Here is a 6464-nt window from a genome sequence, read left to right as displayed (position 1 = left end):
GGTCCTGAGTTCAATCCTTGGGACTGGAAAAAAAAAGACAAGGAAGGCTCCTACATACATGTTAAGGGAAACTTCCAAGAAGATAGAAAATAACTAATATTTATGCACCAAACACAGGTTCATCTAATTGCACATAACAAATATTAACAGACATGGAAAACCAAAGAAGCACTAGCATAATTGTAGGGAAATCTTTGTGTCCACTCCCCAAAATAGTTTGATCAACTAGAAAAACATGGCCAAGAAATAGTAGAATTAAGCTTGTGAAGCAATGGAATTGGTAGATATCTGTGGAATGTTCCATCACGCAACCTCATACTACAGACATATTGATGTACAAACAGCTTGATATTTTAATCCTCAGTAGAGTCTGCTTTTTGCTCTAAAGAAAATATTTTCCTAAAATTTCCTCTTTGTTCTTGTGATTCTTATAAATGGTAACATAATTCAATTTTATATGCTAAACTTGTAAATCTGAGGATCCATCCTCGTATCTCAAGTACTTGTGGCATAGCTATGAAATTTTTGCTGTGTACATGAGAATAATTTGTGATAAATTATAGTTCTCTAAGTGGTACTCAAATCAACAAAATTCCTTCTATTCTGTTTTGTGGTATAGGCTCAAATATGTCATACTTAATCACTAATAACAGTTTTGTCACCAATGTGAGTTGAAATATTTCTTATATTTTACTATTAAAAGTTTTAATTATTGGTGTAGTCTGTACAGTTTCACAACTTAAGGGCATATATGTGTAGGCGAAGTTTGGAGGTGTTTCTTCTCATGTCAGTGAATTGAAATTTTATTTTTTCTACATTGGTTAAAATAATCTTGTGTTATAATCCATTCATAGGATAAAGGCTATTAATGTTCCAATTATTTTTGTGTTTCTGACATTTTTCATTTGTATCAATTCCTCAATATGTATATAAATGTAATTAGAAAATTTTATTATATGTCTATTCAGTGAGTGAGGGAAGAATGATCTCTCATATCTTGTAGGAAGTTAGATTTGATCATTTTCATGAATGATTTATAAAACTGTCTTCCTATATGTCTTGATTACTTACATTTGTTCTTTTAAAATTTCAATGTTTTCATTTATGTATTTGGTACAGGGTCTCACCACGCAGCTCAGGCCTGTGCTGATCTTGTTTTCAGCTTCCCTAGCGCTGGGATAACAGGCATGAACCACAATGCCTGAAACCGTTTACTGGCTCAGCTGCCCGGGGCGAGGCTGATGTGACACGCGGGACTGGGGTTCCATCCGCTTGCCAAAGCAGGCTCTTAACTGCTGGCTTATGTCGCTGGGCCTTTGATTTACATTTCTGTGTTTATTTAAAAATAACAAGAATGAAATAGTACCTAGTAGGTTGATCATGAAAAGTATGTTTCTACCTTTCACTTTGTTTTCAATTGAATAAATTGTAGAGGACATAATATTCACTGGGTTTATTATTATGAAATGTGGATGAAATTCCATTTAACCTATTTGTATTGCTTCAAAGACATCACTTTATCTACATCCACAAGTGTTTATTGCCAGAAAAGCACACTCATATAGGTTAGTCCAGTAATACTTGATTCCACTGTCTTAGAAAACAAGAATCACAAACAGGTGGCTTTTGGATCTCATTTATTTTCATTAGCACATTTTGGAGGTTCAATCGCTTATTTATTTATTTACTTATTTTTGATGGTACCAGGGATCAAACTCGGGACCTTGCACTTTCCAAGAGCTATCTTCCTGGCCCCCAATCATATTTTAACACATATGAGCACCTTAGCTTTTTCATGAGTGAATAGTATTCCATTGTATGGACATAACACAGATACCCAGCCATCCATTGATGGAACTGGGTTATTCTGCTCTGTTGGCTCACAGTAGTGCTGCTCTTCACATTCCTGTGCGACTTCTGTCAGGATATGCAATACTATGCCTGAATGTTCACCTCATCTCAAGTTCCTGGCATCTGCTTCCCACGCCTGCAGTATCGTCACCCCACACTTCATGACCTGGACATGCTCTGAAAGATGAATACTTGCTTCACCCAGAGCGTGCTCATCGTGCCTTCCGGGGAGGGGAAGCCACTCAGTGTGGCCTCCTGGCGCCTAGAAAGGCTGCAAGTCTCACTGGTGAGCTGACACAGGGGCCACCCAGCGGACGGTCGTGCCAAATTTGTGATAACAGGAAGAACCTTATAATACACGTGACTGGAAGCCATCAAGCGCAGAGGCCAGTAGCAGTCACTTGCTCTCATACTGAGTGTTGCTGATGGAGGTATAGGAGGACACGGAGTGCGCAGCTCCGTGACATAGCTTCAAGGAACTGGAATATGGATACATGCAGTGTCAGCACGCTGCCATGGCTGGGATGTCAATATGTGGTTGGAGGTCTTCAGTTCCACCCAATCTTATGGGAACACATATGCTTTTGGTCTGCTACTGATCAAAATGTCATTGTATGGTGTCACTGTCTTTGGCAGTTGGTCCTTGTGAGTGGGGTCGTGATGCTTAAGGAAGTGCTCGTTGGCTTCTCTGCCTTGGGATGCGACATTAGGATGCGTGGCTTACAATTCACCTGGCTCTGGCTTCCAAGAGTCTCCACATATCAGGAAACAGAGGTGGTGTTCACAAGGTCCACAGGTGTGTCCTGTGATTATCACTCTTAGGATCAGGGAAGGGAATGAGATAAGATGCACAGCTTGCTTTCTAGAGGGAGTTTGTCTGCATGCTTGTGCAGGTAGTGTCTGAAGGTTTGTCCTTTAACTGTCTCATGTCTAGGAGCAGATAGAAACAAACAGTAGATTCTCACAAACCTGAGGAATGGGAAAGTGTAATCAAAAAGAAATGGATCTTTACAAGTTAAAAACTGATCTTCTTTTGGAGAAAATATGCTTCTCCAAACTCCTCAGGAGTATTGTGTAAATAACATCCTTTCCTATCCTAAACTTGGATGAATGGACAGCATAACCAGATGCTGGCCCAAAGTCAGAGTCCAGTGTCTTGGGAAGGAGCTGCATAGGGAACAGCTAAAAAGGACCAGGTGGATAAAATGAGGCGGGGGTGTCTGTTTTTTCATTGTATTCCCTGTCTTTTCTCTAAAAGGCTCCTAAGCCCCTGAAAATGGTAATCGGGTAACTTGCAGCACTATGAGGCTCTTCATGTGCTCATGGCTACTTATCAATAGTCTTTTTCCTTCTAACCGAGTACTTCCTGGGAGTGACTAGCACACACATCTGTCTGCCAATCATTTTGGTGAGCCAATCAGGAGTCCTAGGTCCTGAGCAGCACAGGGCACCTGGTTTGCACTAGGGGTGCAATATGCACTTGCAAAAAGGGACAGCTGGTAGCTCGCTGCCCCCAACGTTGCTTCTCTAGGGACATTTGGGTCACTGCTGGGGAGATTTTTGCACTCTGGGAATTCACTCTTGTTTCCTGGTTGTGGCATTAGCCCTCTATAAGCACTGCCACTGGTGAAAGGAAGAACACGAGGTAGACGTCTGACTGGAAAAGTGCGCTTCAGGGATCTTCACAGCCACATGTTGGACTAACAGAATAGCCACTGGGCCCCTTTTAAGGTCATTTAGCAGTACCACTTGGGGTGTGGTAAGGCTTCTTCACTATCTGGATGTACCATAGGTCATTGCAGAGTAATGATTCATGTGGGAAGTATTCAGAGTTACAAAAATAGTACAGGCAGCAGGTTTGGGAAAGTATTTAGTTTTGTTTCTCTTTCCTTTTCTCCTCTTAAAGCTAACTTTATTTCTACAATGGGCAGCAGGGTTTTAGTGCCATTGAGGAGCACCATAGGTGGCATACTAAGTGAAGACGTTATAGGCAGTACCTTACAATGAGAGGAGAGGAGCTGTAGCTCCTTCACCATATAAATGTAAGGCAGCAATGATCTCCTAAGTTAGCCACAACACACACTCAGCTTGGCCAGGTAGGTACCCCACTTCAGGGCAGGACAATAACCGGGGATTGAACTCAGACCTTTGTGCTTAGGACAATACCTTCTAAGGCAGTATCCAATCAGGAGTTTAAATTAATTATGGACACCAACTTTTGTCCTTCAGTCTTGTTGCGCCTGGAGGTTAGGAACCCATGTGGGCCTAAGAATTTTGGAGAACTTTTTAGCTGTTCTGGCTTTCTCTTGGGAGCTCATTTGGAGTTCAAGTTTCAACTGCTTTGTGTGAAAAAGAAGTTTGGATTTTGTGTTGTGTATGAAAGAGACAGAAACTATACATATATTAGGTGTTTTGAGATCTCTATTGTGATTTGCTGGGCAAATAAACATGCTTGTGTTCAGATCCCTGAAGAAATTTTGGTTACCAGTTACTTAGAAAAGGGTGATTTTATTGTGATGTAATATGGTCCTTATAATTCAAAGTGTACTCTGATTTAAAGAAAATGTCTCCAAGATTCTTTGGAGTAACTTTGGCCAGGATAATATCCAGAATTTGCTTCTGCTGTTATGCAGATTGGTAACAAGTACCAGAAAGAGCCTTTTATGCCCGCTGATAACACAGCCCCTCAGCGGATCCCCACCCCCATTTATGTTTCTCTCCATTTGGCTGACAGTCTAAACTGGCTTGGTTATTAAATTCTCATTCGTTTCAATATCATTGTCAAAACTGTTGGCAGCAGTTCGCTTGTTTCCAATTCTCCTATCACCTTTATTATCTGATTTGAAAAAAAATCATGGAAATTAGATAACTTTTTAATATCTGGTAATTATAAGTCACAAAATATAATCATTTCATTGTGTATTTTGTATCTATGTGTACCTCTGATCTTAAATTTATATGGTGTGAAATTACTCATTAAAAGAAACCCAAATGTTTTTCAGTTCACATGACTTAAGCAAGTGTTTAAAAGACGAAAGTGGTTTCAGAACTGTGAACATGCACTTCACCTGTGTCACTCAGTTAGGGTGGTTTTAAGCATCTGAGACCTCAAGCACAACCCTTGAGTAATTTTTCTTTTTTGAGGGGGAAGACTTGGCATATTGACGTGCACTAGTCTAATAGCTTAGGTTTTGTAGACGTTAGAAGTACCTTACCATGAAACATCTCAGTTATTTACAGGTAAAACAAAGTCATTTGCTAAGTATACATTCAAATATTCTTTATGTCCTAAAATCTGTAAAACATACTGTATTAATGCACTGGGGATAATAAATATATTGGACATGCAACTTAGATTCCCTAAAGGCCTGGCCATAAGGTCCGGGGACTGACTCATATGCCTTTCCTTCCCTGCAATGTCCACAAAAAACCACCTTTCCAATGCTACTTCAGCCTGTTGCCACTAGGGAAGAAAAGTTATGTGTGGGCTGCTTCTGCAGCTTTGGAGGGTGTGTGGGGCCAGGAGGCTAGGGCTAGGCTCCTTTGCTGCAGCTATAAGCAGAGGACTCATCACCCTGAAAGGTAGTGAATTGCTGGTGGCAGTATCCATTCTGAAATAGGACTGGAGCAAAGACTAGCGGCTGAGGTCTCCCGCCTCCCGTTAGGCCTTTCCCCCTCTGATCCCCACTTCAATGACAGCAGTCAACTGCCGTGTTTTGCAGTGTCCTTCTGAGACTGCCCATCACTATGCTAGGGCTGCCTGGTAATGTCTTCCCATCCTACCTCTTACCACTTCCACTTCTGAACATGTTGAAAATAAAGCTAGTAAATTGTGGAACATGTCATATATACCAGTAATATTTATTTATTTATCTATTTATCTATCTGGTATGGGGTCTCACTACACAGATCAGATTTGTAGTGATCCTCCTGTTTTCAGCCTTCTTAGTGCTGGGATTACATAGATTAATAATTTTTTGTTTTGTTTTTTCTTGTTTGTGAGACAGTGACTCTCCATGTTGTTCAGGATGGCCTTGAGTTCCCTATGTAGCCCAGGCTGGTCTTGAACTCACAGTGATTCTCCTGCCTCAGGAGAATGAGAGGGAATGGGGACCTTAGTCCATCCCTACCACATCTGTGAGCAAACTCAGATGAGGAGAGGAGGTCGTTTTCACCTGACTCAGCCACCACACCCGGACTAGGTCACCAGCTCAGCATGCCCAGGGGTGGGGCCAGTGTGGCATGTGGTGCCCGGGATTGAACCCCAGTCTCTACTGAGCTATCTCATGGGCCTTTCAGTATACCAATAATTTTATGCCCAGTAGAAGAAACTAAAAGGACACGAGCAAATTTTTGTTTTAGTGTGTGACTACATATCAAAACATAAAAATAAATGTTTAAAACCCATGAAGTTTAAGTCAATTATCCCTCAAACTATTTTAAAAACAAACATAAAACCTTCTGACTACCTAATCATCTTTTTTATACTTTATTATTTTCTATGCTCAAGCCCAGCTATTCAAAAACAATTATTCCATTCCTCGTCACATCACTGAAGCATTTAGTTCAAACATTAAATACTAGTTATTTCACTATCTAGTTGTTAATGAAAA

This window comes from Octodon degus, unplaced genomic scaffold (assembly GCF_000260255.1).
Source record: "Octodon degus isolate 3935 unplaced genomic scaffold, OctDeg1.0 scaffold00322, whole genome shotgun sequence".
Taxonomy (NCBI): Eukaryota; Metazoa; Chordata; class Mammalia; order Rodentia; family Octodontidae; genus Octodon; species Octodon degus.
Note: the sequence above shows the minus strand (reverse complement) of the source record.